Genomic DNA, 13,989 nt, shown 5'->3' on the forward strand with positions numbered 1-13,989 from the left:
TTTAACAAGCCGTTTCCTATGAATTTGATGTAATTTTGCTCGCATGGATAATTGAATATTAATAAGATGATGTCATTACGCTGCTGTGCCGTCAGCCAATCGTTGCATTGCTGATCATGATTTCAGGGATCGATACATCTGTCCTTTACAACACACGCAGCGATCTCAGATCAGTTCATCCAGACATTCGCGAACTTGTTTGAAGAACCAAATTAGCGAGAGATCAGTAATCAAGATCAAAAGATCCGGGATCTGCCAAATCATCTTAGATCATTTAAGCGAGGTACGAAGAACAGACCCCTGGTGTCTGTGACTTTATAACTTATTTTTAACTAAATAAAAACACTTTTGCTAAACCACTTGTTAGAGTCGCTTCTTTGGAGCAATACAGAAAATACTTTGTAGGTGACATGTTCATTTGTTTAATTCATACTTGCTGCAGTTTAACCCCAACGGTAATAGTATTACTATATTAATTGCATTACAACTATTACAATGTAATTAAACCCACAAAAGACACCCAACAAAAGTCTTTCACTCTGTTTGACCATTTTTTAATCTCCTTTTATTTTCCACAATATGGCGCTGCAAGCTCATCTTTTATTTTGTAGTTTAACTGCAGCCGTCAATGCTGACAAAACATGTTTCGTCGTTTATGGGGGTGCAGGGGAACCTAGCTTTTAATTCGGCAAAAATACGAGTTTCAGATATAGTTTATTCATATACATTATGTAAAATTTCTGCCATATCATCAACAACTCTTAATGTGGCGTTTTTAACACTCATCTATCAACAAAACGACTCAATTATTCAAGACAAACACATTATGATGAATAGAAAAATCTCTGCACACAACTTAAGCTGATGTAATAAACATATATAACATTTAATAAATATATACAATTTATTATTTAAACCTACATAAAATCGATCAAAATAGGCATTAATGTGAAATTTAAATACATGTTTGGTTTTTACTTGTGTGTATATTTTCTGTAAAAACTTTGTACAAAGAGAAAACATGAAACTTTAATTGGATGTTGTTTGTTTTTGTTTAATTGTTTAAACACAAATAAGAAAATTGAATTCATGCTCAATTATTTGTCTATTTATGTGTAAATAGTGTGTAAAGCCATAAAAACATTGAATCCATGTGCAGTACAAAAATTCTGAATATAAAACAAACTAAATCAAGTTAAACAAATATAAATAAATATTTGTTAATACAGATAATACATTTTGTTAAATACAGATTCATTTTAATCTGTATTAATATTATTATTAAACATTTATTAATTTGTTCATTTTCTTTTTGGCTTTATTTATCTGGGGTCGCCACAGCGGAATGAACCACCAACTTAAAGCCTGGTTTACACTTCTGCGTCAAGTGACCGGCGTAACCGACCAATCACAGAGCTCGGCGCAGCCTACGCGTTGACCGATAGCCCTACGTCGTGGCCGTCGCTGACGTGCACCTCTCATAAAATTGTAACTACACGTCGCAACGACGCATAGCGCAAGCTCTGTGATTGGTCAGCTTGGTAGCGATGACTAGTCAGGGCGGGACCGAGAGCCGCGAGCCCAGTGGAGCGATTGTGTGGAGTCCCGTGAAGGAGCTCCGGATGGAAAGTTTTGTTTTGTGTTTAGTTAAAGTTGTTGCACGTTCTCTGGTTCCTGCCTCAAAATGAGGGAGTTTGAGCCTCTTGTACATTCAGGAAGTGTTTCAGTAGAAACTTGACACAGAGGAACATTAACACCTCACTGCCGACTAGCATTTCGGAAGTGTTAATGCAGACCAACAGAGACAGCGCGCAGAAGTATAAATACACAACAACTATGGGCGTTGCATGCGCCGTGGGTAACGATGGTTACTTGACACAGAAGTATAAACCAGGCTTTATCCAGCATATGTTTTACACAGCGGATGCCCTTCCAGCTGCAACCCATCACTGGGAACCCATCACTAACGCTCCGTGCTGGACTTTAGACCTCCTCTCAGTTGGTCTATTGAAATGTCTATTTTAGCTCCTCAAAATAGCAACCCGCTAGCAATGCGCCTTAACACACCTCCTTTTTTTTTAGAGCAGAACGCCTACGGGTGCACATATGAGCTCAAATGCATTTGCTATTTAAACAGTGTGCTGCAAAACATCAAAACGACACTTGAGTAAAACTGAAACTAGCAAACAACATTTGAAAATGAAGTGAACATTGACACAGAACATGACCTATTTTTCGAATCAGAATAAGATAGATTGTCATTTACAGTTGAAGTCAGAATTATCAGCCCCCCAGAGTTATTAGCCCCCTGTTTATTTTTTTCCCCGTTTTCTGTTTAACGGAGAGCAGATTGTTTTCAACACATTTCTAAACATAATAATTTTAAGAACTCATTTCTAATAACTGATTTATTTTATCTTTGCCATGATGATAGTAAATAATATTTGACTAGAAATTTTTCTTGACACTTCTATGCAGCTTAAAGTGACATTTAAAGGCTTAACTATGTTAATTAGGTTAACTAGGCAGGTTAGGGTAATTAGGCAAGTTATTGTATAACAGTGGTTTGTTCTGTAGACTATCGAAAAATATATACCTTAAAGGGGCTAATAATTTTAAGCTAAAAATGGTGTTTAAAAACTGCTTTTATTCTACCTTAAATAGAACATATAAGACTTTCTCCAGAAGAAAAAATATTATCAGGCATACTAAGAAAATGTTCTTGCTCTGTTAAACAACATTTGGGAAATATTTAAAAAAGAAAAAAATTCAAAGGGGGGCTAATAATTCTGATTCAACTGTATTTTGCTTGAGTTTCAACTCTTGAAAATCTAATTTTGTCGAACATGTTTTGCAGAAAGTAAGTGCTTCTACCAGTTTATAGATGGCTTTTTTTACTTTACAAACTTTTTTTACATTTTTACATTTACATTTTACATTTTTGAATTATTTGTTGTCGCAACTCAATGTAATAAGTGCATGTGGTGTAAAAAGAGAACAGAGTGTAATAATTATTGCATTATAATAAAATGTTCATGTATTTTTTATTTACTCAGTGTAATACAGTCTTGAGCTCATATAGTATATTTTTCATTGTTTCATTGTTGCGTTTTTTTCTCATATTGTATTATATTAATGTATTGAAAATGTGAAATATGCTAAATGTATTAATTATAAAAATACTGTGGCTACTTAATGCAAGCACTGTTCATAGTAATGCCAGCTTATAATTGAAAACCCCCAATTCTATGAACTATGCCTTTAAAATATAATTTCTTTTCTTTTACCAAATTCTCACAGTCACACCATTTCATTTTTGCTCGCAAATCAATTTTGAAATTGTCAAATTGCCAAATCTTTTGTAGACATTTAAAATGTTATGGCTGAAGTGATGATATGACCAGTAATATGATGTTAAGCAGAAAATGTTATGTGCCCATCATTGTTGTTAGTCTTTGAATATTGATATTTAATTAAATAAATGCAAAAAGATTGGCATATTGCTGCACATCATTAAATAATTAACTGAACATTTATTATTCAGTGCTGACACTGAGAGCATATATATCTTTTATAAACATTTTCACAAAACCACAAAGTAAAATTGTGCACTCTCTAAAATAAAGGTACACGAGCTGTCACTGGGTGGTACCTTTTCAAAAGGAACACATTTGAGCATTAAGTATATATTAGTACCTAACAATTTTAAGAGGAACACTTTTGTACATTTTAGCAACTAATATGTACCCTTGAGGTATTAATAAGCACCTTTTAGGTACAAATTTGTACCTTTTGAAAAGGTACCACTCCAGTGACAGCTTACGTACCTTTATTTCTGAGAGTGTGCTCAGGCCTATTTTCTTCATTTGCCTCCATGGGCCCTGCTTTGTCAAGCTGACAACTGCTATTCTGCTGTCACCTTAGGTCATATTCAGGGGCGGGCTTAGTGATTTGGGGGCCCTAGGCAATTCCTGGGCCCTAGCATCTTTGAAAAATAATCTGCATGTTAAAAAGTATTCTATTTAAATAAATTATATTAAATGTTTAAATATTTATATATATTAATATTTAAAGGAACCTTTATCTTCTTAATGTAAAATTAAAAGCAATACATTTACCAATAAAATACAAGTTTAAAAGTATCTTGTCTAAACTTACTATGTACAGCAGGAATGTCCAAACTTGATCCTGGAGTCCCGGTGTCCTGCTGATTTTAGCTCCATCTGTGCAGGCGTGTTGAGGCAAGTTGTTTTGAAAAGTAATGATATCAAAATCTTAACAGTTATAGACAGATTTAACAACATATGAAGCTATGATTAATATAGGCTTCTTGGCATTTGTCGGGGGCCCCTAATTCCTCAAGGGCCCTAAGCGGGTGCTTACCTCGCTTATTGGTTAAGTCCGCCCCGGGCCATATCCAAGCCATATAAAACATTAAGACTTGTCATGCCGTTGAATGTTTGTGAATTTGACTCTTTTATACAACTACAGTATGTTTACAGACCCCTGGAAAGAAAATCTATAAGTAATTAGATGACTAGGCTATGTAATATTTTGTTTTACTGTTGCACGATAGCTATTCTTGCCACTGCTCAATTCTCTATTTACTACTGCAGATGATTCAACTCTACTCCTAACTAATCAGTGGTTGAATGTGGTAAAACTTCTTTAAAAACCTGTGAATTGGTGAATAATAAGCCATTAAGCCTGTCTCTATTCTGGATTTTTATAAGCGAATTTATTTTCAAAAGCCCCTTTGATTATGTATGTTTATTTTATTGCATTTTTTAAATAAAACTGTTATTTATATTAATATTCTTGAGTGATGCATATTATATTTGCCTATTTTGTTACTCTTACCTTGGGATGACAGTGTGTACTATTGTGAGTATGTACCATTTTGTTTGTATACATAGATAAATACACGTTTGTATATTTTGCCGGAAACAAAACTGTCAAATGAGTAAGCAGAGGTACTTCTAGTCAAAAGAGTAAGTGCGCTTCCGCTTTAGAGTCACTGTGGTCTAGAGAAGCTTGAAGCGAGAACAGAGAGGAGCGTGTGCGCGTTACTAGTTCCATTATGAGGCGCCAGAGACTTTGCATCTTTTTTTTTAGCAATACAAAGTACAAGAACACGAGGTAGTAGGCTATTACATATTTAAATAGTTTTCTGAAAGGGAAAATATAAAAACATGTACATTTAAGTAAAATGTTTACTGTGCTTTTTTTTTGTGATGGTTCTAAAAGATTTGCATATCATTTGAAGTCAATCACAAAATGGGAAAAGTTTAGTTTACACTGAGCCCACTTTTTCTTATGTATATGATATTTTCCTAATAACATATTCCTAATTAAAAATATGCCGTCCTTTACATTTCAAGTTCTCATTATCAGAATAAAACAGTACATCAAATCAACAAATTTCTATCTTATATTTCATTTTTTTTTGTAAATAAACAATTGTAAATCTTTCTTAATTATTCTTGAGTAAATACAAAAAGAAAAAAGATGCAAAATTGTTTCCTTTCCTTGACCACAAAAGTCACACATGAAATATTAAGTTTATATCTTTCCAAAACATGGATAGATTTCATGAAGTATTTTGTAAGACACTTTTTTTTTTTTTTTTACTTTTGTTATTTATGCAAAACTTGTGTCAACTTTAAATCTTTAACCTAAGAAGAGACTGGATTGTAAAAAAAAAAATCGCCTTTGTAACCTGATGACATCCCGTGTTTCCAAAAAGAAGTGAATCATATGAAAATTCCATTTTGTTTGTGCTTGGCTGGTAAAACCAAGGCTAATTTGTTGCAACTAAAGTTTAACTTCAAAAAACGTTTGGGATGTTATTTGTATAATAAAACCACTTTCATTCACTTTCATATTCAGACCTGTAGCCAGGGGGGGTTCACTGCGGTCAAGCCAGCCGCGGTTCGGAAAAACACAGTCAAGCCAGCCGCGCTTTATATTTCGGTGCGCGCGTATTATTATCATTACGGTAATGTCAGCAGCCACACAGAGAGCGCTCCACAGAGCACCCATTTCGCCCAGAACAGAGAGATGACAACGAAATATAAGTTTATCCCTCTTTCTTCCCACGTATGCTTTATTAAACAATTTATTAGCTTTTTTTTGACTGTTGTTATTTTAAGAAATTGGTTTCTGGGCTTACCTTTAATTTCCTCAAGTTTATCTTTTTGCTTCAAATGATTTTATAGCAGATCAAACGGACAGAATAAATATACGATTTCTAAATACCCAGAATGCGTTTTTATTTCTCCTAGCCAACAACAGTACATTGCAAATAAGGTTGAATGCAATTTTATACAACGTGGCTAACCTCAGAAAGTGAAAATAATCATGAAGTAGTCCAACATAGCATTGTTTAAGTTACAAATATATGTTGGTTTTATTTAAAGGGGATTTAAAAATGTATGCTTCTTTCAGTATATGGGATATGGGGCATTATTACACTTTAGATGACTGTAAAGACCTTATTAATTGTAGAATAGAACAACAATAAGATCTGATGCAGGAAGTCAAAGACTAAGCATACATCATATGAAGCCTGTTTTACTGCAGCATTTTGGAGAAATGTACCATTAACACACTTTAAAGTGCTAAAAAGAAATAAGTAGAAAAAAAAAAACAAAGTTTGGTTCTGATACAGGATGTACATGCGTACCTCATGTGAAAGACCTCATTTAAGTTAACAGAAGAGAACTATGGACAGGACATCCAATATTATATGCATACCTCATAATAACTTACTGCAGCATTTTGGAGAAATGGGCTATTAATGAGCTATAAAGTCTTTAAAGTGCTATTAATACATTGTTTGAAATAAGTTAAATAAAAGAGTGATCAGGTCTGATACTAGATGTCCCATGCTATATACATATATACAACATATGAATCCTTTTTACTGCAGCAATTTGGAAAAAAAATTGCTCAATTAAAAGATATAGAAAAAAAAAACAATAGTCAGGTCTTATACAGGACATCCCATACTAAACCTCATATAAAGACTTGTTACTGCAGCGTTTTGGAGAAATTGGGCATTAACATTACTCAAAGTGTTATGAAGACCCAATTTCCAATAAGTAGACAAAAACAATGATCAGTTCCTGTACAGAACATCACATACAATATGCATACTACATATAAACACTTCTTACTCCAGCAATCTGGAGAAGTGGGACATTAACATAATATAAAGTGTTATAAAGACCCCATTTCAATTAAGTAGAAAGAAACAATGGTCAGTTCTTATTTAGGACATCCCATACTATATGTGTACTTCACATGAAATCTTTTTTACTGCAGCGTTTTGGAGAAACTGGGTATTAACCTATTATAAAGTAATATAAAAACCCCATTTCTAATAAGTAGAAAAAAACAATGGACAGTTCTTATACAGGACATACCATACTATATATGTACTTCACATGAAGCGTTTTTACTGCAGCATTTTAAAGAAACGGGGTATTAACATAATATAAAATACTATAAAGACCACATTTTAAATAGGTAGAAAAAATATATGGTCAGTTCTTATACAGGACATCCCATACTATATGTGTACTTCACATGAAACCTTTTTACTGCAGTGTTTTGGAGAAATTGTGTATAATATATTTCCAATTGTTCTAAAGACCCCAATTCAAATAAGTAGAAAAAAAACAATGGTCAGTTCCTATACAGGACATCCATACTATATCTGTACTTCACATAAAACTTTTTTACTGCAGCATTTTGGAGAAATGGGGTATTAAAATAATATAAAGTGCTATAAAGACCTCATTTCAAATATGTAGAAAAAAACAATGGTCAGTTCTAGTACAGGACATCCCATACTATGTGTGTACATTACATGAAACCTTCTTACTGCACTGTTTTGGAGAAATGAGGTATTAACACAACAAAGTGATATAAAAACCCCATTTCAAATAAGTAGAAAGAAACAATGGTCGGTTCTTATACAGGACATCCAATACTATATATGTACTTCACATGAAACCTTTTTACTGCAGCATTTTAGAGAAACGGGGTGTTAACATAGAAAAAAAGTACTATAAAGTCCCCATTTCAAATAAGTAGAAAAAGACAATGGTCAGTTCTTATACAGGACATCCCATACTATATGTGTACTTCACATTAAACCTTCTTACTGCACTGTTTTGGAGAAATTGTATATCAATATGATTTAAAGTGTTATAAAGACCCCATTTTTAATAAGTAGAAAAAGACAATGGTCAGTTCTTACATAGGACATCCCATACTATGTACTTGACATATACTTTCTTTTCTGCACTGTTTTGGAGAAATGGGGTATTAACATAATATAAAGTACTATAAAGACCCCATTTCCAATAAGTAGAAAGATACAATGGTCAGTTCTTATTCAGGACATCCCATACTATATGTGTACTTCACATAAAAACTTTTTACTGCACTGTTTTGGAGAAACGGGGTAATAACCTAATATAAAGTGCTATAAAGACCGCATTTCAAATAAGTAGAAAAAAACAATAGTCAGTTCTTATACAGGACATACCATACTATATGTGTACTTCACATGAAACCTTTTTACTGCAGCATTTTGGAGAAAGGGGGTATTAACATAATATAAAGTGCTATAAAGAACCCATTTCAAATAAGTAGAAAAAGACAATGGTCAGTTCTTATACAGGACATCCCATACTATATCTGTACTTCACATGAAACCTATTTACTGCAGCGTTTTGGAGAAAGAGGGTATTAACATAATATAAAGTGCTATAAAGATCGCATTTCAAATAAGTAGAAAAAAACAATGGTCAGTTCTTATACAGGACATACCATACTATGTGTACTTCACATGAAACCTTTTTACTGTAGCATTTTGGAGAAAGGGGGTATTAACATAATATAAATTGCTTTAAAGACCCCATTTCAAATAAGTAAAAAAAGACAATGGTCAGTTCTTATACATGACATGCCATACTATATATGTACTTTACATGAAACCTTTTTACTGCAGCATTTTGGAAAAACGAGGTATTAAGCCAATATAAAGTGCTATAAAGACCCTATTTCGAATAAGTAGAAAAAAACAATGGTCAGTTCTTATACAGGACATACCATACTATATGTGTACTTCACATGAAACCTTTTTACTGCAGCATTTTGGAGAAAGGGGGTATTAACATAATATAAAGTGCTATAAAGACCCCATTTCAAATAAGTAGAAAAAGACAATGGTCAGTTCTTATACAGGACATACCATACTATATGTGTACTTCACATGAAACCTTTTTACTGCAGCATATTGGAGAAAGGGGGTATTAACATAATATAAAGTGCTTTAAAGACCCCATTTCAAATAAGTAGAAAAAGACAATCGTCAGTTCTTATACATGACATACCATACTATATATGTACTTCACATGAAACCTTTTTAAAGCAGCATTTTGAAGAAACGGGGTATTAAGCTAATATCAAGTGCTATAAAGACCCCATTTCAAATAAGTAGAAAAAAACAATGGTCAGTTCTTATACAGGACATCCCATACTATATGTGCTCTTCACATGAAAACTTTTTACTGCAGCATTTTAAAGAAACTGGGTATTAACATATTTTATAGTGCTATAAAGAGCCCATTTCCAATAAGCAGAAAAAAACAATGGTCAGTTCTTAAACAGGACGTCTTATACTATATGTGCACTTCACATGAAACCTTTTTACTGCAGCGTTTTGGAGAAACAGGGTATTAACATATTATAAAGTGCTATAAAGAGCCCATTTCTGAAAAGTAGAAAAAAAAGCAATGGTCAGTTCTCATACAGGACATCCCATACTATATGTGCATTTCACATTAAATCTTTTTTACTGCAGCATTTTGGAGTATTAGGTTACTAATGTAATTCAAAATGTTATAAAGACCCCATATCAAATAAGTAGACAAAAACAATGGTCAGTTCTTATACAGGACGTCCCATACTATATCTGTACTTCACATAAAAACTTTTTACTGCACTGTTTTGGAGAAACGGGGTAATAACCTAATATAAAGTGCTATAAAGACCGAATTTCAAATAAGTAGAAAAAACAATAGTCAGTTCTTATACAGGACATACCATACTATATGTGTACTTCACATGAAACCTTTTTACTGCAGCATATTGGAGAAAGGGGGTATTAACATAATATAAAGTGCTTTAAAGACCCCATTTCAAATAAGTAGAAAAAGACAATGGTCAGTTCTTATACATGACATACCATACTATATATGTACTTCACATGAAACCTTTTTACTGCAGCATTTTGAAGAAACGGGGTATTAAGCTAATATCAAGTGCTATAAAGACCCCATTTCAAATAAGTAGAAAAAAACAATGGTCAGTTCTTATACAGGACATCCCATACTATATGTGCTCTTCACATGAAAACTTTTTACTGCAGCATTTTAAAGAAACTGGGTATTAACATATTTTATAGTGCTATAAAGAGCCCATTTCCAATAAGCAGGAAAAAAAAATGGTCAGTTCTTAAACAGGACGTCCCATACTATATGTGCACTTCACATGAAACCTTTTTACTGCAGCGTTTTGGAAAAACAGGGTATTAACATATTATAAAGTGCTATAAAGAGCCCATTTCTGAAAAGTAGAAAAAAAAACAATGGTCAGTTCTCATACAGGACATCCCATACTATATGTGCATTTCACATTAAATCTTTTTTACTGCGCATTTTGGAGTATTAGGTTACTAATGTAATTCAAAACGTTATAAAGACCCCATATCAAATAAGTAGAAAAAGACAATGGTCAGTTCTTATACAGGACGTCCCATACTATATCTGTACTTCACATGAAACCTTTTTACTGCAGCATTTTGGAGAAAGGGGGTATTTTATATAATATAAAGTGCTATAAAGACCCCATTTCAAATAAGTAGAAAAAGACAATGGTCAGTTCTTATACATGACATCCCATACTACATATGTACTTCACATGAAACCTTTTTACTGCAGCATTTTGAAGAAACGGGGTATTAAGCTAATATCAAGTGCTATAAAGACCCCATATCAAATAAGTAGAAAAAAACAATGGTCAGTTCTTATACAGGACGTCCCATACTATATCTGTACTTCACATGAAACCTTTTTACTGCAGCATTTTGGAGAAAGGGGGTATTAACATAATATAAAGTGCTATAAAGACCCCATTTCAAATAAGTAGAAAAAGACAATGGTCAGTTCTTATACATGACATCCCATACTACATATGTACTTCACATGAAACCTTTTTACTGCAGCGTTTTGGAGAAACAGGATATTAACATATTATAAAGTACTATAAAGAGCCCGTTTCTGAAAAGTAGAAAAAAAAAACAATGGTCAGTTCTCATACAGGACATCCCATACTATATGTGCATTTCACATTAAATCTTTTTTACTGCGCATTTTGGAGTATTAGGTTACTAATGTAATTCAAAACGTTATAAAGACCCCATATCAAATAAGTAGAAAAAGACAATGGTCAGTTCTTATACAGGACGTCCCATACTATATCTGTACTTCACATGAAACCTTTTTACTGCAGCATTTTGGAGAAAGGGGGTATTTTATATAATATAAAGTGCTATAAAGACCCCATTTCAAATAAGTAGAAAAAGACAATGGTCAGTTCTTATACATGACATCCCATACTACATATGTACTTTACATGAAACCTTTTTACTGCAGCATTTTGAAGAAACGGGGTATTAAGCTAATATCAAGTGCTATAAAGACCCCATATCAAATAAGTAGAAAAAAACAATAGTCAGTTCTTATACAGGACGTCCCATACTATATCTGTACTTCACATGAAACCTTTTTACTGCAGCATTTTGGAGAAAGGGGGTATTAACATAATGTTAAGTGCTATAAAGAACCCATTTCAAATAAGTAGAAAAAGACAATGGTCAGTTCTTATACATGACATCCCATACTACATATGTACTTCACATGAAACCTTTTTACTGCAGCATTTTGAAGAAACGGGGTATTAAGCTAATATCAAGTGCTATAAAGACCCCATTTCAAATAAGTAGAAAAAAACAATGTTCAGTTCTTATACAGGACATCCCATACTATATGTGCTCTTCACATGAAACCTTTTTACTGCAGCATTTTAAAGAAACTGGGTATTAACATATTTTATAGTGCTTTAAAGAGCCCATTTCCAATAAGTAGAAAAAAAAACAATGGTCAATTCTTAAACAGGATGTCCCATACTATGTGCACTTTACATGAAACCTTTTTACTGCAGCGTTTTGGAGAAACAGGGTATTAATATATTATAAAGTGCTATGAGGAGCCCATTTCTAATAAGTAGAAAAAATCAATGGTCAGTTCTTATACACGACATCCTATACTATATGTGCACTTCACATGAAATCTTTTTTACTGCAACGTTTTGGAGAAACTGGGTATTAACCTATTATAAAGTGACGTAAAAACCCAATTTCTAATAAGTAGAAAAAAAACAATGAACAGTTCTTATACAGGACATCCCATACTATATGTACACTTCACATGAAATCTTTTTTACTGCAGCGTTTTGGAGAAACGGGGTATTAACATAATATAAAGTGCTATAAAATCCCCATTTCTAATAAGTAGAAAGAAAAAAGGGTCAGTTCTTATTCAGGACATCCCATACCTTATGTGTACTTCACATAAAAACTTTTTACTGCACTGTTTTGGAGAAAGGGGGTATTAACATAATATAAAGTGCTATAAAGACCAAATTTTAAATAAGTAGAAAAAGACAATGGTCAGTTCTTATACAGGACATCCCATACTATATCTGTACTTCACATGAAACCTTTTTACTGCAGCATTTTGGAGAAAGGGGTATTAACATAATATAAAGAGCTATAAAGACCCCATTTCAAATAAGTAGAAAAAGACAATGGTCAGTTCTTATACATGACATCCCATATTACATATGTACTTCACATGAAACCTTTTTACTGCAGCATTTTGAAGAAACGGGGTATTAAGCTAATATCAAGTGCTATAAAGACCCCATTTCAAATAAGTAGAAAAAAACAATGGTCAGTTCTTATACAGGACATCCCATACTATATGTGCTCTTCACATGAAACCTTTTTACTGCAGCATTTTAAAGAAACTGGGTATTAACATATTTTATAGTGCTATAAAGAGCCCATTTCCAATAAGTAGAAAAAAACAATGGTCAGTTCTTAAACAGGATGTCCCATACTATGTGCACTTCACATGAAACCTTATTACTGCAGTGTTTTGGAGAAATTGTATATTATTATATTTCGAAGTGTTATAAAGACCCCAATTTAAATAAGTAGAAAAAAAACAATGGTCAGTTCTTATACAGGACATCCCATACTATATATGTACTTCACATGAAACCTTTTTACTGCAGCATTTTAAAGAGACGGGGTATTAACATAATATAAAATACTATAAAGACCGCATTTTAAAAAAGTAGAAAAAAACAATGGTCAGTTCTTATACAGGACATCCCATACTATATGTGCACTTCACAAAAAGGCTTTTTACTGCATCATTTGGAGAAACGGGGTTTTAACATATAAAGTTCTATAAAAAAAACATTTTTAATAAGTAGAAAAAAATAATGGTCAGTTCTTATACAGGACATCCCATACTATGTGTGTACTTCACATGAAACCTTTTTACTGCATTGTTTTGGAGAAATTGGGTATTAACTTAATAATATAAAGTAATATAAAAACCCCATTTCAAATAAGTAGAAAAAACAATGGTCAGTTCTTATACAGGACATCCTATACTTTCTGCACTTGACATGAAACCTTTTTACTGCAGCGTTTTGGAGAAATTGGGTATTAAAATATTATAAAGTGCTATAAAGACCGCATTTCAAATAATTAGAAAAAAACAGTGGTCAGTTCTTATTCAGGACATCCCATACTATGTGTGTACTTGACCTGAAACCTTT

Source organism: Danio rerio, chromosome 21 (assembly GCF_049306965.1).
Source record: "Danio rerio strain Tuebingen ecotype United States chromosome 21, GRCz12tu, whole genome shotgun sequence".
NCBI classification, from domain to species: Eukaryota; Metazoa; Chordata; class Actinopteri; order Cypriniformes; family Danionidae; genus Danio; species Danio rerio.